General features: G+C 49.6%; 1 protein-coding gene across 3 annotated transcripts in view; it reads left to right on the top strand.

The window, feature by feature from the left end:
* The window catches only part of ZHX2 (zinc fingers and homeoboxes 2), a 161,432-nt gene that overhangs the window by 29,973 nt on the left and 109,391 nt on the right, over positions 1-22,068 (top strand). Inside the window, exon 1 of one of the 3 annotated variants that reach the window (XM_010838928.1) lies at positions 3,783-4,249. The exons of the other annotated variants lie outside the window; for them this stretch is intronic. The gene's annotated coding sequence lies outside the window, so the exon portion shown is untranslated. Of the gene's footprint in view, positions 1-3,782; positions 4,250-22,068 lie in introns of those variants that run through there. 3 annotated transcript variants of the gene reach the window in all.

Raw genomic sequence — 22,068 nt, 5'->3', positions numbered from 1 at the left:
AGATACATACACACACACACACACACACACACACACACACACCCTCTCAGGAGTGGCTGTAAGGGAGAGAGAGATTACCTGGGGGGTGTGTGTGTGTGTGTGAAGGGAGAGGGAGATTACCTGGGGTGTATGTGTGTGTGTGTGTGTGTGTGTGTAGGAGGAGGAAGACACACACCCTCTCAGGAGGGTGTAAGGGACAGTGCATCCTTTAACCAGCTCAGCCAGGGTCATTTTGTGCAAAAAGAGAAGCCAAACAAAACCCGGGAGGACAGGCAAAGCCACGGCCGCTGCGTGTCCCCTGGTGTCCATCCGCGGAACCTCAGGAGAAACATCCCCGGCGACAAGCTGCTCTGCCTGGCTGTAGAGAGAACGTGCGGGTGTGTGGGAGGGAGACGAGCGTGAAGGCAGGCCCAGTGCACGTGGGGCGAGGCGGACGCCGGCATGGCGGGGAGGGGGCTGCCCTGAGGGGCTGCGTGGTCTGTTTCATCTCAGATATTTCCGCCACCTCTTCCTGGGATTCATGGATGGTGTGTGTGAATGGGTCCCTGGATGACTAACTCCAGGTTATTCTCATTGGAAATATAAACCAAGTACTATGGGTTTGGGCTCTACCAGGGCCTTGTGGGTTGGCTTATATTCTACACGAAAGCACCCAGGAGACCTCAGATTGGTATCTGCCATCACTCATCCTACAAATTGAGGGTGTTGATCTTTTTTTAAACCATCGTTGAAACACTGCATTTCAGAAAAAAGTTAGAAAACATTGACTTAACTGTTCACCAGTGAATGAGTAGAGTATTACACAACTATTTCAATGTTGGGTGTGAGGACTGTGTAATAATAAGGGTAGATACTTGCATGGAACATTGGGTAAAGCAAGCAATATATCAAGTGTATGGGTAGTAGAACATTTTTTAAAGAAGCTCAGTCGTGCCCTACTCTTTGCGACCCCACGGATAGTAGCCTGCACCAAGCTCCTCTGTCCATGGGATTTTCAAGGCAAGAGTACTGGAGTGGGTTGCCATTTCCTTCTCCAGGGAATCTTCCCAACCCAGGGATCGAACACAAGTCTCTCACATTGTACAGACGCTTTACCTTCTAAGCCACCAGGGAAATCCTTTAAAGAATCTGGATGTACCCAAAGTCAGAGAGGTTAAGTAACTCCCCCAGAGCCACACAACTGATAAGTGGCTGAGCCAGGATTCAACCCAGATTGGGGTGGGGGGGCGGTGCATCCTCTCAATCACCACTATGCCACACTACCGAGAGCATCTTATGAAATTTTTAGCTCCAAATCTTCAAATACAAAATCATTTGTTTTGACTCTGCAAGATGTGCATGTAAGCAAGGCCTATGACCTTTGCTCTCATTACAGAACTTTGAGAAGTTACAGCAGTGATTAGAGTGGTTAGAGTTACACTTTTCAAAATTTATTTAATGAGCTTCTATTCCCTTTAGAAGGATATGCACATAAATCCATGCATACAAATTGGAAAATAAGAAAAAAAGGAACATGAGAACCCTCCCATCTTATTCCAGGATTCCAGGAGCAGAGCAAGTGTCTCTACTTAGGCACTGTTGGAACTTAGTCCCTTCAGGCTTCTGTGATAAAATACCGTAGACTGGGTATATGTATTTTGGGTTTATGGCTCATGAACAACAGAAGCTTATTTCCCACAGTTTTGGAGCCTTCAAGTGCAAGATCAAGGGGCTGTCAGATTCAGTATCTGGTGAGAGCCCACTTTCTAGTTCACAGACAGCTGTCTTCTCATGGTGGCCTCACATGGAGAAAGAGGCAAGGGAGCCCTTTGGGGTCTGTGTTGTAAAGGCACTAATCCTCTTCATAAGGGCCCCATCCTTGTGACCTAATCACCTCCCTAAGGCCCCACCTCCTAATACTATCACCTTGGGCATTAGGATTTAACATATAAATTTTGGTGGGGGACACAAGCATTCAGTATAGCAAGGACTGAACATAAAAGACTGGCTCCACCTTCACCTGCTAAGGAACTCAGGGATGAGACCAAATGTACAAGTGAAGTCACGTGACAACAATCGCAAAGCAACAGCATCAGCAGTTGAGATGTCTAAATATTAAGGGTGCCGAAAGAGACTTCCCTGGTGGTCCAGTGGCTAAGACTCAGTGCTCCCAATGCAGGGGGCCCAGTGCAACCCCTAGTTGGGGAACTGGATCCCACTTGCCACAGCTAAGAGTTTGCATGCCGCAACTAAGACCCCACACGCCACAACGAAGACCAAGTGCAGCCAAATACATAAATAAAAATAAATACTTAAAAAAAAAAGTGCCGAAAGGATATAGAATGAATGACACCACAGATGGAATTCAGTCTGATGGGTTTCTTCTTGTAAAAAGTTACATTTGGAGGGGCATTTTGAAGTATCGATGGAAGAAGGAAAGGCACGAACTGATTACAAAGGGTATTGATGAGAAAGTGGGCTTGTCGTTCTAGATGGAGAATCTGAACTTGCCCTGTTGAGGTGGTTGAAGTGAAAGTGAAAGTCGCTCAGTCGTGTCCGACTCTTTTCAACCCCATGGACTGTATAGAATTCTCCAGGCCAAAATACTGGAGTAGATAGCCTTTCCCTTCTGTAGCGGACCTTCCCAACCCAGGGATCAAACCCAGGTCTCCCACATTGCAGGCATATTCTTTACTAGCTGAGCCACCAGGATTGGGGGAAATTTACCTCCTACCGTGGGTTTTTTTGGTCTGGCCTAATCACTGAAATGACACATGATGGATTAATGTGAGAAAAAAACCAGTTTTCTCCATAAACATGGGACTTCCATAGAAATGGGGCACCTTCTCTCAAATGACCAAAGCAGGCTGTTTGTACATCATTTTTTGACAAAGAAACAATTCTTCGTGAAGATAACACGAAACAAAGGGGCTTGTGCTTGGTATAGTGGACTAACGGAGAAGTAACAGTTTGTTTCTATAACTTTCTTAGCCTTGAATTTCCTAACCCCATGAGAAGGATGCTCTCTATCCTTCTGGTATAGGAAGGGTCACTTCACGTGGGACGTTTATGTCTCACTTTCAAGGGGAGAGACAGAGTCAGAGTGGATGTTTTTCAAATATTTATTTCGCTGTGCCGGGCCTTAGGTGTGGCACTCAGGATCTTCCATCTTCATTGCAGCAGGTGGGGTCTTTAGCTGTGCCTTGGGAACTCTTTAGTTGCAGCAAGTGGGATCTAGTTCGCTGATCAGGGATCAAACCCGGGCCCCATGCATGGGGACCATGGAGTCTTGACCACTGGACACCAGGAAAGTCCCCAGAGCCAGTTTTTTTTAATATCGTTCTTTTTTTTTTTTTTTTGCTACCAAGTGTTTCTCAAGTAACTTTAAATCAAGATAATCACTATGTCATTGAGACACACTGGGGGGCAGCCCGCCCTGCCTAAAGGGACTTTGTCCTGTGAAGCTTTGCTTATGACTGAACATCCAAAGGAAGCCCACCTGGGCAACCAGCACCAGACCTCTCTTTGATCTTGGTTATTGTATAACCTAGCCTGACTGCAACCCTGGCAGCATTCAGTGGTCCACGATCCTTTCCAAAACAAGAACTGGTTCAGTGAGGTCACCTACTGGTCACCCCATTTGCGTTCGGTGGTCAGTGCCAGTCAGGGTGGTGGTGGTGTTGCTGTTCAGTCTTTCAGTCGTGTCCGACTCTCTGCGACCTCATGGACTGCAGCACGCCAGGCTTCCCTGTCCTTTACTGTCTCCCAGAGTTTGCTCAAACTCATGTCCATTGAGTCGATGATGCCATACAACCATCTCCTCCTCTGTCGTCCCCTTCTCCTCCTGGCCTCAATCTTTCCCAGCTTCAGGGTCAGAGTGTAATTCAGCTAAATTAATTTTGCAGATTCCTAGTGTTTTTACAGGTGGGAATGGAGGCCAGAGAATTTGAGATTTAAAAATGCATTTCAGACATACCGTCAAGTTAGAGCTTCGTTTTGGTCCGTTGGGGGTGGCCACCAAGTAAACAGCTTGATTTCCCTCCCCGCTGGAGGTACAAAACGCAGCATTCACGTTCGCCAACAGATAAATGTCTCCAATCCCTGGCAGTGCTTAATGGCTTTTAGTAGAGTTAAGGCTGGGAAAAAAGAAACGGACTTCCTCTCATTGGGTAAAATTAAAACCCCGAGGAGACGATTCCATTTCAGGCAGACCCTTTCCTTCTCCGATGACTCATCCACAGCCCAGCCAGCTCCCTTTCGGCTTATTCAGGTAAAAATGGAAGGCAGAGGCCACCCGACTGGGGCAGGCAGTGGGGGTGGGGCTGGGGCTGATGAGCTGGGTGTTGGCGGTTTGTCAGCTGAGATTTGCATTTCTAATAAGGGCCACGTCCTGGGGAGCTGCAGCCCAGTGACTGTGAGTCTCTCTCTTTAAAAAAAAAAATTATGTATAGTTTTATTTTTATTTTTTAATTTTTACAGGGGTATAATTGATTTACAATGTTGTTTTTGTTTCACGTGTACAGCAAAGTGATATACGTGTACATTTATCCACTCTCTTTTAGATCCTTTTCTCGTACAGGACATTACAGAGTATTGAGTAGAGTTCCCTGTGTTACACATTAGGTCCTTATTGTGGCTATGAGTCTGTCTCAGAGTGCTGCGTTTTGCAGGGACCAGTGCAGGAGTCTTCATGGCTCAGACGGCAAAAGATCTGCCTGCACTGTAGGAGATCCGGGTTTGATCCCTGCGTCAGGAAGATCCCCTAGAGAAGGGAGGGAATGGCTACCCATTCCAGTATCCTTGCCTGGAGAATTCCATGGACGGAGGCTACTGTCCATGGCGTCTCAAAAGAGTCAGACACGACTAAGCAACTTGCACTTTCACTTTCTGAGACCCTATACTGAGACCCTGTAACAGGGTCTTCCTGGGGAAGACCTTCCTGGCCTGAGCCTTTAAAATTCTATTGTAGCAAGATGCAGGGCTCGCTGGGGAGGAGTCCTCACCAGGCTGTCCCTCACCTGCCCTTTGTCTATGTAAGAGAAACATGAAATGGTGCACTCCGAGATTTTGAGATTTATTGTTTTTTCCGAAAAGAAGTCCCCAGGCATGTCTATCCCAGCATTATTTATACAGTAAAAAAATTAGGAAAAGAAAAACAATGTTCAACAAGAGGTGAATGATAAAAGAATTCAATGATTAAGTAAACTAATCATTAAATAAATAAGTAGTAGAAATCCCTAAGGCATACAATAGGTCTGTTAAGTAATGTGATTTTTCTATATGTTAAATGAAAAAAAAATGCAGGATACATACAGTACATAGTTTTTATTTTTTAAAAAACATACACACAGATGGAAATATAGCAAAATGTTAAGGTAGTTCATCTGGAATCAGAGATTATGTTTCCTCTTTTACTTCTTAATTTCCTACAGTACACCTTTTTTTCCCCTGGTCATAGAAGTTAAATGTCACAGCAGGAAACTATCATATACCCTCGTTTCTTTCTTTCTTGGTTTGTTTTCCTTCCTTTTTTATCTCCTCACATGAGAACATCAGCTATGCTGTCAGTGGAACCGCCTTGTTCTGCGCAACAAACACTGTATTGCTAACAGGAACCAGAAATCCACAGGGGTTAGGACTAAACCTACCCCTCACCCTCGTTCCCTCCTCCTCCATGAGTCCATCTAAACCCTTCTTGAGCGTGTTTATAGTTTTAGCTGGTACAGCCTCTCGGGCCCACGGAGTTCCCTGTGTTTTCCACTCTCGGTGTGAAGTGGCAGAGGCCTGCCCAATCCGTATCCTCAGATGACCTCCTTCAGAGTCCAAGGGTCCTCCCCGGTTTTGCATTTCTAGGACTGAGCAAACAAAATGAGAGCGAAGACTACACATTCGCAATTAGCCGAGTACACGTCCAGACAACGTTGTTGAACTTGGTGCTGGAAGAGACCTCAGAAACTGTTTAGGCCAGTGTTTTTCTAAAAGTCCACATGATGGGAGTCAGTATTCCAGAAACCAGTGGAAGCTGTACACGACCCAGGATATGGTGGCACTGGCTGCCTAAAAATATCATTTGGGGGGGAAAGGGGGGGCTGTTTTCGTTTTGCTCTAGGCTGGAAGCGGATAACAATGGCTACTTTGTTTGGATCAGAAACTCCAGCATTTGCACAAATGCTTTACTGCTTTGTTAGTGGAGAAACTAATTAATGTATGAGAGACAAAATCTTTTAAAATTCGGCATGTGGGAAGGTGGACATGGATATGACCCATTATCTGGATTCCACCTAAGAGGTGACGAAGGCAGGAATATCCAGCATGCCTGATGGATGAGAAAATGGACTGAGGGCAGCTGCCTCACCCCAGCTAAGTAGGCTGCTACATGGAGGCCAGTGGCTTAGAATCCAGGTGTCCACCTTGGAGACCTGGGCTGCCTCCAGGGCACCCACTCTGCCTGTTTAAACCAAGCCCCTGAGATGCGTTTCCTGTACTGAAAATAATTTAGCAGACTGAATTTTTGACTGCTCCAGCTGTGATCTTTTTTCTAGACTGAGTCCTGAGTCTGGAAAATTATTATTTTCATTGCCTTTCTACATCTTCTCCCATCTTTCCCAGCTGTGAATACAGACTTCCAGGTTTAGAAGATTCCAGTAGGAAAGCAGATGGGCTCTGGAATCTTGACAGCCTGGGTTCAAATCCTGCTTCCCCCACTCACCAGACTCTCATGCCAGGTGTAAACTTCTCTGAGCCTCACTTTTCCCAACTGCAAAATGGGAATAAAGATAGTATCTGCCCATAGGATCATTGTGAGGATTGAATTACATAATGAATGAAAGTGCTTGCCTGGTTCCTGGTGCCCAGAATGTACTCAGCAAAGATGAGTTGTCATCCTCAGCACCATCGTCATTATTATCCCTTTTCCATGGAAGAACCACAGCCAGGACCAGAGTCAGCTTTGAACCTGTTTTGCTTGGCTGGACTAGGGACAGTGTCCCCGCCTGCTGTGTTATTCGCTTTATCTTCTAAGGGAGAGCGATTCATTAGCTCCTAGTCACCTGGTACCCATTTTCAAGGTCCTGAGGACTGACGTAGTTTACTCAATCAAGGTCGCACAGCTCCTAGGGGCAACAGGAGAAATCTCCCACGCAGCTCTCTAGAGCTCGTCACTCTGCAGAGCTCTGTCCCTTGTGGACACCTCCTCAGATCCTCCAGCCTAGGAAAGAAGGGAGAAACAGGTGAAACAAATGACCAGATTCTCAGGAATCCTCATTGGAATCGCCGAGTGTCTCCTGCATGCCTGCTGGTTGCTTAGTCGCTTTCCTTTATTCAGGAGATTTCAGTGGAGCTGATACTTCCTGTTTCACGTTCCTCCCCTCCTGACTATGCCGGATCCGCCAGCCCCACCTGAGTGTCTCAGATGCTGGGGTGGGTGATGGGGACACTTGGGGCGGGTAGCAGGGCCAGGAGTTGGCTGGTTTTAAGCCCTTGTTCCCGCTATGCTTACCCCAGAGGGGGGTGTTAAAGGAACTCTGTGAGGCAGGTGTACCCCTGAAAAGGCCCTTGTAGGTCTCTAAGGACCCTCTGGCCGGAAGCCTCCCTACCTGCATCAGCCACTTCCTGTACACACCTTTCAGATGGCAGACACTCTGAGACCACAAAGCTGAATGAGCTGCACTTCCTGCCTTCATGGCAGCTCACGGGGCGGGGAAATTGAGGCCTGGACTGTAAGCCGAATCAGTGAGGATCCTTGCACCTATAGGGTATTGGGGGATGGCATTCCTGAGCAAAGGCACTGAGATGTGACTTTGCACGCAGCGGGGAGCCCATCACTTGCTTGCTGTCTGGTTGCTTTGAGTGTATTTTTTCTGCCCTGGCTAGACGGTAAGTGCCTCTAGGCAGGAGATGTAATGAGCCCTGCTCCTTCTCTAGTCCTTGTGCTTGTGGGGTGATGGACAGCTTGGAAAGCACCTTCACCTGAGTCACTTTATTTGACCTGCTCAGCAGCTTTGTGATGTCAGATTTTATCCCCATTTTACAGATGTGGAAACTGAGGCTTTGAGAGGCGATTTGGTGGCTCAACTACTCAGTGACTGAGGCTGGATTTTGCATTCAGGTCTGAGCTCTGACTTGACCTCCTCCCCAAATCTCACCCTCATGGCCAGCACTGGGGGAATGAGCATGGATTCAGTGCTTGGCAGAGAAGGTGAGATGCTGAGAGGGAGCCAATATGTAAGCATGAGCTTGAGGGGCTCAGTGGCAAAGACTTTGGCAGGGAGACCCCTGGCTTAAGTTCCTGTGACTACAAGTATGAGCTATCTGCACTTAGAATAGTGCCTTCTGTTTGGGGCTCAGTTTCCCTGGATGGAAAATGGAACGATAGTAGGAGATCCATCTCATAAATCTATAGAAATACGATTGAGAACTTTGGTCTTCAGCACTTTCTCATCTCTCAGCGGCCCCAGTCTACTAGGCCCGCACTCCCAGCCCCCTCTCAGGCACCCCCACCCCTGGGTCTCTTCCAGCCTCCGTGTGTCCCTCTCTCCAACCAACCCAGCCTCTAGCCCAGTGGGATCACCAGGGGAGCCTGTTAAAATGCTGACTCCCAGGCAGCATCCCAGAACCTGATGGCTCTGAGTCCCGGGGAGATGGGCTCAGGAACCTGCATTTCTCCTCTGAACACTCCCAGGATATTCTGCTCATCAGCCAGTCTTGGCAATCATTGGGTGAACTCGGTAGTCCTCCAACTTTGGCAGACATCAGTCCCTTGGGGTGGGGTGGGAGTGGGTTATGAAATGACTGAGCTGCACCCTCAGAATTTCTAATTCAGCAGTTCAGAGGTGGGGCCCACAGATGCACTCTTCAAACAAATTCCCAGGTGATGCAGGGACCACACCTGGAGAACCACGGCCCTAGCTCACTCCCCAAGCAAAGCAGCAACGGCATCTTAACTTGTGGGCGATGGCTGGGTGGAGCAGTCCTGTCAGCACATGAACTTTTAACAGAGACCTTCGAAATTACTGAATAATTATAACAACAGCTACCGCTTACTCTGGCATGTGCTACATGCCAGGCCCTGGCCTAGATGTCTACGTTCAGTGTCTCATTATTATATTTGGGTTTACAGATCCAAAAACTGTGGATGTGATGAGGTGATCATCTAGTTTATTGTTGTTGATCAGTTGCACAGTCGTGGCCGACTCTTTGTGACCCCGTGGACTGCAGCACACCAGGCTTCCCTGTCTTTCACCATCTCCTGGAGTTTGCTCAAACCCATGTCCATTGAGTCAGGGATGCCATCCAACCATCTCATCCTCTGTCATCCCATTCTCCTCCTGCCCTCAACTTTCCCCAGCATCAGGGTCTTTTCCAGTGAGTCGGCTCTTAGCATCAGGTAGCCAAAGTATCTACAAGTGCCACCAGGACTTTCTAGGGGAAAGCTTGGGCTGTTCTTTACCCCACAAGGCCTCTCTTTGCTGTCTCTGGCAGGAGTATCAGGAGAATGTCCAACCAGGTTCACCATGCAGGCTGAGGGTGGGATTTTTGGTTGGAGGAGACTTTCATTAGTTCCCCACAGACTGTCCCCTGCTGGTGGTGGCCCTTGGCTTACACCCTTCGGACAGCCTGCCTGCTGCTCATCTGCTGGTTTTGCCCACTTTGAAGGGGCCCCCATGTAGGCGGGGGTCCTTGCAGCTCTAGCAGCCGGAGCCCCTTGGTTTACCTGGTTGTTGTTGTTTAGTCACTCAGTCGTGTCTGACTCTTTGCGACCCATGAACTGTAGCCTGTCAGGCTCCTCTGTCCATGGGCTTTTCCAGGCCAGAATAGTGGAGTGGGTTGTCATTTTCTTCTCCAGGGGATCTTCCCTACCCAGGGATCGAACCCACATCTCCTGTGCTGCTACATTCCAGCCTGCTGGGGTTTTGTGTGGGGTCTAGCCTGGCTGATGTTCTGTTTGCCTGTAAGGCCTTGGGATCCCAAGGAACATTCAGCAGGTAGCAGTGGAGCTGGTGCGTCTTAGCAGGGGAGCTTTTTTCCCTCTAGCATGTGAAAATTGGCCTGTTGTTTAATAAGAAGCTCACTGATTTGTGAAAACATGTAAAACACAGAGCAACTAGAAAATACAGGTGGCCAGGAGGGTTTTATCCATACTTAGCTCTTTACTCTTACTACTCATCAACATAGACAAACACACACACACACACAGATCATCATGCTTGTGTATGTGTGTTGTTTTGGTTTGGGTTTTATTCCAGTTATATCTGGCAGGGATCTCAGGTTTTCTAAGGCAGCGCCTTTCCTTAAGCATGTCCTACTTCTTCTAACTGTTCTCTTCTCTCTGCAAAGAGAAGAAAGGAAGGAAAGAAGGAGGGAAGAAGGAGAGGGAGGGAGGGAGAGAGGAAAGGAAAGAAGGAAATGCCCTCAGACATGGATCCATTGGGGTGGCCAGGGACCTCCACACAGTGGCTTCAAAGTGTTAACGCTTTCTGTTTTAAGAGGATAGACATGCATCGTACCTGCCCAAACTCTGTGCGCTCTTGAAAGCCGCTTGGTGGAGCCCACCCATGTTGGAATTGGCCTTGAAAGTCAGTAGCTCTAGCCCAGGAACTGCCACTTAACCATGCCACCTTCCTCCAGCCCCCGTGGCCAGACTGATTTGCCCATCTCCTCCGGGAGGTGGTGAGAGCAGAAGAGACCATGGATCTAAAACCTTCCCTCCAGTCTGAGAGCTGGGTGGAATCCCAGGAATCCAGGTGTTTTCCTGAGAAACCTGAGGCCCAGAGAGAGGAGGTAAACTGCCAAGGCAGAAAAGCAGACCTGACTACAGTAGAGTTTTGTCCTGGGGGTCTTGTTGCTCTCTCCTTCTGAGTGATTGGTTTGCAAATGATGAATGAAGTATCAAGTGAAAGGGAAGGAAAACTTCTCTGTGAATCTCTCTGGCCAGAGCACCTTTGCCAGCTGCTAAAACTGAACACTTCGAGACTAAATACTCAGTTTGTCTCTATTTCCATCTCTCTGTCTGTCTGTTTCTCTCACACACAGTCACATCCATGCATACACATTTCTTGGTATAAATAGCAAAAAGGCAGTGACTGTTCTTTACAAGAAAAGAATTACACTCTTTTTCACTGATTATGGGGAAACGTGTTGACCATTGTCTAACTTTGCAAGACAGAATGTAAGACATGAAGGAGTGAAGCTTGACATTAAGAAGAATCTATTGCCCAAACTCCCTTGCATCCATGGAGCTTGGTGGCCTTGTATTTGCCTAACCCCCATTTCCCCATTAGCTGTATCCTCTTTTCACAGACAGACACATTCCTGGTTCTCCTGCCCCCAACACACATAGGGTAAAACAAAGAACATGGGCTATTAAAATAGAGGAGTGGAACTCTATTTCTCACTAGCAGTGTGACCTTGGGTAAGTTACTTAACCTCTCTGAGCTTTAGCTTCCCCATCTGGACAATTGTAACACCCCTTACTATTCCTTTAAGGATTGATAAAAGTAAAGCAGTAAAAGTGCTTAGGGTCTTCCTTGGTAGTCCAGTGATTAAAACTTCCCCTTCCAATGCAGGGGGTGCAGGTTTGATCCCTGATCAGGGACTTAAGATCTCAGGTGCCTTGGGGTGAAAAAAAAAACCAAAACAAAAGAAGAGAAGCAATGTTGTAACAAATTCAATAAAGACTTTAAAAATGGCCCACCCAAAAAAAAAAAAAAGTTTTTCAAAAAGTGCTTAATCCAGCACAGACACAGTGTATGAGCTTAAGAAACGTTATCTGCTGCTATTCAAAGTTAGACATTGAAGATCATATTATTGCATTGTTTTCATAAGAGAATAACCTGGTTTATCATTTAAGTAAGATCTCTCTTTAGGCCTCTAGCAATCTGACTGCTCAGTAAAAATTCTAATTTTTCTGCCCAGGGCAGAACAAATACGGTCCCGGTTTTAAGCGCATCATAGCTGGGTTGTTATCTTTGGAATACTGAGACACCGGCATGGGAGTGTTCAGCACTGACTTGTGCATATAGATATCCTTATATCTGAAAAGGATATAAAATTGCAAACACTAAAATATAGCAATGAACTGGAAATCATGAAAACAGGAGTGAAAACACAAAAGCCCAATTATAATGGAATAGAGGTTATGTGGTATGCTTGCATGCGTGTTCAGTCGCTTCAGTCGTGTCTGACTCTTTGCAACCCCATGGACGGTGGCCCACCAGACTCTTCTGTCCATGGGATTCTCCAGGCAAGAATACTGGAGTGGGTTGCCATTTCCCTCTCCAGGGGATCTTACTGTGCTGCATTTTCTGGTTTACAGAGTAGTTTTAGCTGTTTCTCATCCCAGTGGTCTCACGACCAGCCTGGAAGGCAGGTATGATTCTGTTCATTCCACAGAAAAGAGAGTCTTAGGTTGATGCAGCGGGAAAGACAGGCCGGAGCCACATCACACTGGGCCTTGCAAGACTTGGTAAAGAAATCTAAATTATTCCCAGTTCAGCAGGAAGCCTTCAAAGGCTTAAGCAGAAAAGTACTGCAATCTTATCTACAGTTTTAGAAGATCTCTTGGTAGAGAGGGGAAAGAGCCAAAGTGGAGCCAAGGAGGCCATGTAGAAGGTGGCTTTGGAAGTTCAGGCAAGAAATGACAGACTTCCCTGGTGGTCCAGTGGTGAAGAATCCACCTGCCAGGGCAGAGGACATGGATTCAACCCCTGCTCTGGGAAGATTCCACATGCTGCGGAGCAACTAAGCCCCTGAGCCACAACTACTGAATTTTGAGCACTCTGGAGCCTGTTCTCAGCAACAAGAGAAGCCACCGCAGTGAGAAGCCCTCGGCACCACAGCTAGAGAGTAGCCCCAATCCCACAACTAGAGAAAGGCTGCTTGCAGCAACAAAGACCCAGCACAGCCAAAAAAAATTTTTTTAATTAAGTTGTTCCTTTCATCCTGGTGGCAGCAGGGGCTGTTTTTTAAAAAGGAAATTGTATAGTACTTATGGCAATAAGCTTCCCTGGTGGCTCAACTGGTAAAGAATCCTCCTGCAATGCAGGAGACCCCAGTTCTATTCCTGGGTCGGAAGGATCCACTGGAGAAGGGATATGCTACCCACTCCAGTATTCTTGGGCTTCCCTGGTGGGCTCAGCTGGTAAAGAATCTGCCTGCAATGCAGGAGACCTGGGTTGGATCCCTGGATTGGGAAGATCCCCTGAAGAAGGGAAAGGCTACCCACTCCAGTATTCCTGGAGAATTCCATGGACTGTATAGTCCATGGGGTCACTAAGAGTTGGACATGGCTGAGCGACTTTCACATGGAGATAAAGAGAAGAGGGTGGTTGGCGATGTGGTGGTCACAAGGTGGTCTTAGGTGGGTTAACTGTGGATGTTGATGGGGAGGGAGAACCAGGTGTGGCGCCAGCTTCCTGGCAGGTCAGTGGGTGGTTGATGGTGGGTTGATGGTGGTTAATGTCTGCAGAGGAACAGGTTTCTGTGGAGGTGAGGGGAGGCTTTACTTGGATTTATTTTTGGAAGGAGGGTATCTCCTTCCAATCACTGGGCCTTCTTATGGCAGAGAACGGGCTGTATTCTCCTGCTTCTGGGCACTGAATAAATGGTTTCTGTGAGCTGGGTGCACTCAGGTTCAGCCTAGGGCAGCCTGTCTCCAAAGAATGCCACCGCTGGCCAGGCACTGCGTTCCTTCTGCCGCCAAGGAACCAGGGAGCCATTAATGACCCCTTCTGAGAACTCTGGGCCCCCGTACAAGAAACAAACAAAAAGCCCCGATGTCCTGCCTTCTCGCGTTTCAGGCTTTGGTAGCTTTATCTTTTGCCAGTCTCCACAGGATCTTTCCTCTGCTAATGTTGGAAAGCGATGCTTGTTTTTTGTTTTTTTTTTTTAATGTTGTACTCAGGCCTTAAATAACCTTTACCATGAAGTAGATGAAGCCTAGTAAAATGGTATTAATAATAACATTGACAACAATGATGAGCTTTGGTAAAGTATCCTCTTTTATATACACTGTTTGAGTTTAGCCTGGAGACAATCAAGTGAGCTAAGTGGCAGGTTAAGCTCTGTTTGGGAGGCCAAGGAATATAGTGGCCACGGGCATTAAAAGTGTGATAACAATGGCATTGCCGAGACTTCCCTGGCTGTCCAGGGGTGAAGACTTCGCCTTGCAGTTCGGGGAGTGCAAGTTCAATCCCTGGCCAGGGAGCTAAGATCTCGCATGCCTTGCAGCCAGAAAACCAGAACATAAACAACAGAAGTGATCTTGTAACAAAATTCAATGAAAACTTTAAGAATGGTCGACATCAAAAATTACCTTTGGAAAAATGGCATCTCTGAATTAAAAGAATTGAGGTCCTTGGAAGGGGCTGGCCTGTAAACAGTAGCTGCTGTTGTGTACATGGTTAGTGTCTAGACAGAGGCGCAGTGAAACCGCACCACACACACAGCAGTGGAACCAACCCTGAGTTGTGTACTTCAACAAAAGTTCAAAGTGTCAGTCGCTCAATCATGTCCGACTCTTTGTGGACCCCATGGGCTGTAGCCCACCAAGAAAGTTATGTAGGATTTGTGATATTTCTGGATGCCATTCTCATAAGGAAGCCATGTTCCAAAGTCATGTTCAAGGGGATCCAGGCTGCTGCTGGGCCTGGACCCCCATGGAATTCCCCTCCCCCACCCCCTCCTGGGGCTTCCCAGGTGACACTAGTGGTAAAGAACCCGCCTGCCAATGCAGGAGACTAGGAGGCATGGATCCCTGGGTCGGGAAGATCCCCGGGAGGAGGGCATGGCAACCCACTCCATTATTCTTGCCTGGAGCATCCCATGGACAGAGGAGCCTGGGGGGCTACAGTCCATAGGGTCACACAGAGTCAGACACGACCGAAGTGACTTAGCACGCATGCATGCACCCCCCTCTTCAGCAGTTTCCACACCTCCCCCTTGCAAGTGTCCCTCCCAGGTGAGGCGGGTTGAACACACCACCCAGGACTGCTCTGGCCTGTCCCCGCCTCCCTGCCTCCCGATTGGGTGCCCCCTTCTGATGCGCCCCATTCTTTGAAGTAGGGTTCAGACCCCACCTCCATCTCCTCCTTCCCTGAGCCCCACCCTCATGGCACCCTTTTCCAATGGAGTTCTGCATCGAAGCCCTCCCGGGCCCACCTCACCCATCCCAGGTGTGAGTCTTGGCTCCCCCATCAGGTCGATGGGGACAGAAGCCGCACCTCGTACCTTGTGATTCTCCAGCTCCCATGTGCCAGGCCAGGGCCAGAGCGGGTGGCATGATGTTATGCAACTGCCTTGTAGAAAATAGTGAAATAACCATCCCCAGGACTCGCCTGTGCAGAGGGGTAGTGTGTTCATCCAAGTCATCCCAATGGGAAGTTTACTCCTTACTCCAGAGGCAGCACCCCAGCCCAGAGCCTCTGAGACCCCCAAGAACATTCAGGAACATCCCTACACCCCACACTGTTATCCTCGTCATCAAATCTCTGCCCTTTGCAGGTGGCGCCAAGGCTCACATCTCTGGAATGTGGACTGTCACTCTTTAGAAATACAGTTGTTGGGGAGGGGTGGTCAGAATCGGGGGCAATTATACAGTCATGTGCCCACTTTTACCCTTCGCCGCCTGTCCTGCCTCTGAAGACAGCTCCAGAGGAGGTTTCCACACTTGTCCTGGGCACTGTGGAGATGGCTCTGCAGGCTCTGCGGTGGGGACCTTGTTGAGGCAGTGCTTCGCTTTGCGCGGGTCCGTTCTGGGAGCGTGTTTTCAGTTTGCCCTCAGAGAGGAACAAACCAATAAGTGTGTGCGTGAGTGGGACCTGGTTACCTCGTAGCACAGGTGTGCTTCTGAGGGTCAGCGTGTGTGGTGCTTGTGTTGTTTGTGTATGTGTGCACCTTGGGGGAGAGAGCGGGGGTCTTCTGGGCCAGTCGGCGGGCCAGGGAGACAGTCCTGTTTTTGAAGCAGCCATAATGTTCCTCCCTCCCCAGCCCCCAAATTTGTTTCAGCCCAGTGGTTCCCTCCACTGACCTGGACGTAATGATTGTATTCTTCATAAATAGAACACCCCCCCCACCACCCCCCGATTCCCAGCCCACCCCCAACATGAACCGCCCTCTGCTCATTAAGGGCTCTAAAAACACACTTCTCTGTGGGAAGACGCCTGGGCCCCTTCACAGGCCCCAATTATCACAAGTCCCTCTGTCCATCTCTGAAAATGCTGAAGCTCTGACAAGGCATAGGGATGGGGGGAGGTGGGGAAGGATATCATCTTCCCTGGATCCCTAATATTTGGGTTCTATCCGGTAAAATGTTTTTCCGGGCATCGGAGGGAGGGAAAATGGACCTTTTCTGCTTCTGCTTCCAGGCTGATTTCAGCTGCGGGCAGAGGTTCAAGCACAGCGGGTGTGGCCTGCCCCAGCTCGCCTCCCTCTTCAGTCCCCGTGTCCCCAGTGGGAGGGGAGCCAAGAGGATTTCAGGGTTGGTATCACGGAAAGAGGAGGTGGTTTTGAAATTCAGATGGTACGCTGTTGCTAAGTGACTGTTGTGAACCTTGGTGGCACTGAAATCTAGGTACCGAGGCCACCACCCCACCAGGGTCTCTCTGGGGCCACTTGTTCCTGGACCCAGAGCAGCTGGAGACTGGAATCACCAGATTGGGTGGCATTCCCAGCAGAGCCCTGGATCCACGTGGTGGCGGCCGAGAGGCACTAGACGATCTGGACAAGGGCCTTTCTGGGTTTTTCAAAGTGGAGAGGTGGGGATCGAGGGCAGGGAAAGGTGTCCGGCCTCCCTGCTAGAAGCCCAAGGGAGCCTGGTCCTGCCGTCCACCAGCTGTGTTCCTGGCATGGCCTTGTGGCTCTGACCTCCAGTTCCTCGTTGGAGACACAGGGTGAAGAGCACCCGCCTACTGAGTGAGCGGCTCTAAAGGCAAGCATCCCCAGCTCTGCGGCGCTCTTGCTGCGTGCCTTTGAGCAAGTGACTTCATCTCTGTGCCGGACTTTCCCTGCCGTTTTAGTTTCCTGTGACTGCTATGACAGAGGACCACAGACTGGGTGACTTAACGAAAATCGAACCTCTCATAGTTCTGGAGGCCAGAAGTCCAAAATCCAGAGTCAGCAGGGCCCTGCTCCCTCTGGAGGCCCTAGGAGAGAGGCCTTCCTTGCCTTTTCCAGCATCTAGAAGTTGTTGGCGTGACTTGTGTCTGTATCACCCCCAGCTCCGTCTCTGCCTTCACCGTCACCTTCCATAGGTGGGTTCTTCTCCAGGTGTTCTTATGAGGCCCCTTGCTGATGAATTTAGGGCCATCTGGAGAAGCCAGAATGATCTCATCTTGAGAGCCTTTACGTAGTTGCACCCACGAAGACTCTTTTCAAGTAAGGTCACATTCACAGGTCCTGGGGACGAGGACGTAGACATGTCACTGGGGGAGAGGGACACAGTTCAACCCACTACACTGGCTTATTAAATGAGGATGACAATGGAGATTACACACATTCATGCATCTCATGTTCTTTGCGCTATGCCCAGCACACAGCAAACCTTCAGCATTTGCTCAAGTCATAATCCTCACCAAGTCATCATTTCATAATCACCATCACCACCATCCTCACTACCATCCCTAACGTTTGTGAAGAGGCTTCCCAAACTGAACACATCTAAAATTAACTCTTGCCTCTCATTCTTTTACCTCTCAGAAAATAGATACCTCTGTTTAAAAATCCTGGTTTCCTCTTTCTCTCTCCCACTTCATTACATCTGATAAGTCCTGTCTATTCTGCCTTCAAAATATATACCCAGTGTGACCGCCGGCTCCCAGGATCACCACGTTGCACCCTTCCAGGGGGCACCCTTCCCATTTTGGTGGCTGTGAATGCCACCTCTGGGGTCATATTCAGCCCCGTGGTACTGCTCCCTGCCACCTCCATCCCCATCTCCCAGTTCAAGCCCCGTCACCTCTCACATGGGTCATTGCAGTTGCCGTTGGCTGTCCTCTCGGCCCCTCTCAGCTGCAGCCCTCCGCTTACTTCATACACAAAACCCTGACTGTCTCCTCTCCTCAAAACTACAGACTTCTTAAAAACACAGGTCAGATTGTCAGTCGCTACTCTAAACCCTACACTGGTTCCCGCATCTCAGAGCAAAAGCCAAAGTCCTTATGGTAATCCCAGCCACATCACCTTTCCCTCTGCCACCAGCCTTGAGCAACACACACGCGCGCGCACGCACGCGCGGACACACATTTGTCCTTGCTCCTTCTCAGTCTGGAACACTCTTTCCCCCATTATCTACGTGGGAAAGATCTCCCTCGTATCGTTCAGGTTCTGCTTAGAAGACATGCTGTCATGGAGGCCTTGCCTGGCCACTTCAGGGTCATAGCTCAGCCAGAACCTCTCAAATCTCCACCATCTTCTGTTTTTTGTTTTTTTTTTCCAAAGCACATCTGGCTACCTGGCACTGGCTGTTTATTTGTCTGTCGCATCGTCCACCCTCCCCCATCACATTCCTGGAAGGAGACACTGTGTTTTGATGACTGTTGAGTCCTCAGCCCCGAGTAGCTGTTAAGCTCGTGAGAAGCATGTTCTGGATGAGGGAGTGATGACGCGAGGGGCTCTGGTTTTGTGTGTGTCTTCCAGCTCTCCCAGCAGCCACTGGTGTTGATGTGGTCCCCTCCTCATTTTGTCGGGCACAAGAATAAATAAATGTCCCTGGACTACTGAACTCAAGATTGGTAGCAAAAAGATCTGAACCAGCTAGTCTCTTGCCAGAACCCACTTTCCGAATCTCCATCTGTCAGGAGGCAGAAACAAAAGACCGTAGTGACAGACCTTTGGAAACGGAAACGTGCGATGTGAGTGCACCAGGGCGACAGCAACCAAGCGCAGCACGTCTACGCAGATTGCTCCGAAATTATTTGGGTCTCCTTCCTGTTTAATTTTTAAAATTGTGAGAACTTTTTTTTACTGCCTCCCTAGGCAGTACAATATGAGGGGGAAAGAAACGTGTCCGAGAGGCCCTATTGCTCCATTGAATTTTTACTGTCAGCCTTCGGTGGCCTGGAATGTTCTGGAAATGGGGCACTCAGGCTGCATGAATGTGCCCTTTATTCCAAAAACAGGTCAGTCCATTTTCCACCTTGAGTAAACATGGTGTGTTGATAAGAATCAAATATTTCAGTGTGGGGCCATGCAAAGATGCATTCTCAACTCTACCGCTGAGATAACCTGTGTCCTTAAACAGTTATAATAGTAACTCTTACTGCCTGAGTCTTACCAGGTGCTAGGGACATTCCAAGTGCTTTATACTTGTTAACTCATTAAGTTCCCCAAACCAACCTTGGGAGTAAGTACACTTATTAACCCCAGTCACCCTAGGTGGCACAGTGGGTAAAGAATCTGCCTGTAATGCAGGAGACACAAGGGATGCGGGTTCAGTCCCTGGGCTGGGAAGATACCCTGGAGGAGGGCACGGCAACCCACTCCAGTGTTCTTGCCTGGGGAATCTCATTGACAGAGGAACCTGGCAGGCTACAGTCCGGTGGATCACAAAGAGCTGGACATGACTGAGCATGCACGCAGTCTCCACAATACCCCTGTGACCCCCATTTTACAGATGAGGGACCTGAGGCCACATGGCTCCAGGGCGACCTGTGCGTGTAGTCACACAGTGAGGAAGCAGTTAACCCAGCATCCGCCTGTCTTAACTCAGCTTGTCTGGTGACCCCTCCCAGTTAAAGCCTGCAGGGACTCCTGGTCGTGACTCCTGGATAGAGGACAGTGCTCAAACTTCTTGGTGTCAGGGGCCCCTGAGCCCGAGGCACTCACCCCTCCAGCCCGTGTCCTAGCCCCTCCACCTTCACACTCAGGCACGCTCAACCGCACTGCTCAGGCCATGCCCTTGCCCTGCACCTAGCCTCTCCACTGCCTTCCTTGGAACCCACCCTCCTTCCCCTTCTGACTGGTGACTTCCTGTCCACCCTCCAGGGACCAGGCCAAAGCCACCTTCTCCCTGCAGCCTTTGGTGACCCGCCATCCCCCACGCCCTTTTCCCTGCCCAGTGTCACTCTGCCCCAGGGCACCCTGAACCATGCGTCTTTGCTGCTTGGCTCACCTGCTGTCACTGGCACCAAACCCAGGCCTCAGAGAGAGGGACAGTTACAGCAAGGAGCAGTGTGCATGTGCAAGGACCAGACTAAGAGCTTTCTGATTCCTTATGGTTTTTTAAAAATATGTGCCAGCCCAACAAAACAGCTCTGTGGCTGGTGTTCAAACCATGGGCCAGCAGTTTGAGTCTCCTGGGAGCTCCTCGGGGGTTCCTGTGCTTCCCTCCACTGTTGGTGCTTAAACGAAGCGGGGAGAAAGGAAGAGAGGAGAGGAGGAGCACTTACTTTCCTAGACCTGGCAATTTGGCTTCCATAAAACAAGCTGTGTTCATCTGCTCGAGCTGTTGTAACAAACTACCATAAAAATGGGTGGCTTAAACATCAGAAATTTATTTTCTTACAGTTTCTGGAGGCTGGAAGGCCAAGACTTAGGTTCCGTTCCTTTCTGTTTCTGGTGATGACTCTCTTCCTCGCTTGTAGACAGCCACCTTCTAGCTGTGTTCTCACGTGGCCTCTCCTCGTTTTTTGTACTCCGAGAGAGCAAGCTCTCTGGTGTCTCTAAGAACACTAATTATATGGGATCAGGCCTCCATTGTTATGACCTCATTTAACCACCATTAGAAGTCCCATTTCCAAATACTGTCACACTGGGGGTAGGGCTCCAACATGGCTTCCCAAGTGGCGCGAGTAGTAAAGAAATGCCCTGCCCATGCAGGAGCCGTAAGAGACGTGGGTTCGATCCCTGGGTCAAGAAGATCCCCTGGACTAGGAAATGGCAGCCCACTCCAGTATTCTTGCCTGGAAAGTCCCATGGACAGAGGAGCCTGGTGGGCTACAGTCCATGGGGTCACAAAGAGTTGGATACGACCGAAGCAACTCAGCACGCATGCGTATAAATTCGGGGTATGGAGGACGCACATTCAGTCTGTATCACATGGCATGCAGGTCATTCAATCCGCAGGTCTTTCCTGTGTCCTCACTATGGGGATTCGGAAAACACCGAAGGCAAACAGCAGAGTCCAGTGGTCAAAATCACCTACTCTCCTATGAGGCAAATTCAAGTTTGATACCTAGCTCCACCACTTGCTGGCCGAGTGACCTCAGACAATCTACCCACCTTCTCTGAGCCTCGCACCCCTTATTATGAAAGGAGGACAGTGATACTGACCACACAGGGCTTGTGTGAGGGTGAAGTGAGATCCAGGCATGTCCACCGGCCCAGCATCGCTGGGGACCCCGCTGGAGGGACAGTTATTGAGCGCATCCTCCGTGTACGGGGCTCCGAGCCGGGTGTGGGGTATCTGGTGGCGAGCAGGACGGAGCGATGCCTTCTTCTCCTTCTTCCTCAAAGAGCCAGATGATAAACAAGAAAATGGTGTGGTCAGGTAGCAAGCAAGTCAGTCGTTGGCGAATGGGACGTGGGCTGTAAAGAAATAAAACAGGCAGAGGGCAGGATGGGAGGAAAGCCCTCACTGGGGAGGTGAATTGGACAAGAAGCTGAGGCCAAAGACTCAGGGCAGAGTCTTCTGGGTGGGGAAGCGGCAGTCGTGAAGGCCTGAAGGTGGGCACACTGGGTCCCCACATGAACAGTTGGCATTCATTGTGACATGCGACCCCACCCTTGGAGGCCGCCACCCTGTGGGGACACAGGACCTCTGCCCAGCCCTCCAGCCCTGGAGCAGGGCGGAGCCGAACCAGCTGTCAGAGGGGAGCAGAGCCTTGACTGGAGTGCTGGGGGCAGCAGGACAGGGGAGGAGGAAGATTTGGCATTGCAGGCGGGTCGGGGGGCAGCAAGCATCCCTGCAGGGAGAGGGGAGTTCGGTTGAAGAGCCTGGAATCTGAGGGACCCTCAGAGATTGCTCAGGCCTGAGCCCAGTCCGAGAGCAGTGTCAGTCCAGGAGCCCGAGGCGCCCCATGGATGAGCTCGGCATGAGCTGACGAGGGCAGCAGCCCCCATTGCCACGGCCGGGTGGGCAGGTTGCTCGTTCTGGAG

Source organism: Bison bison, unplaced genomic scaffold (genome assembly GCF_000754665.1).
Source record: "Bison bison bison isolate TAMUID 2011002044 unplaced genomic scaffold, Bison_UMD1.0 scf7180017864108, whole genome shotgun sequence".
Classification (NCBI taxonomy): Eukaryota; Metazoa; Chordata; class Mammalia; order Artiodactyla; family Bovidae; genus Bison; species Bison bison.
Note: the sequence above shows the minus strand (reverse complement) of the source record. Positions and strands in the feature narration are given on the sequence as shown.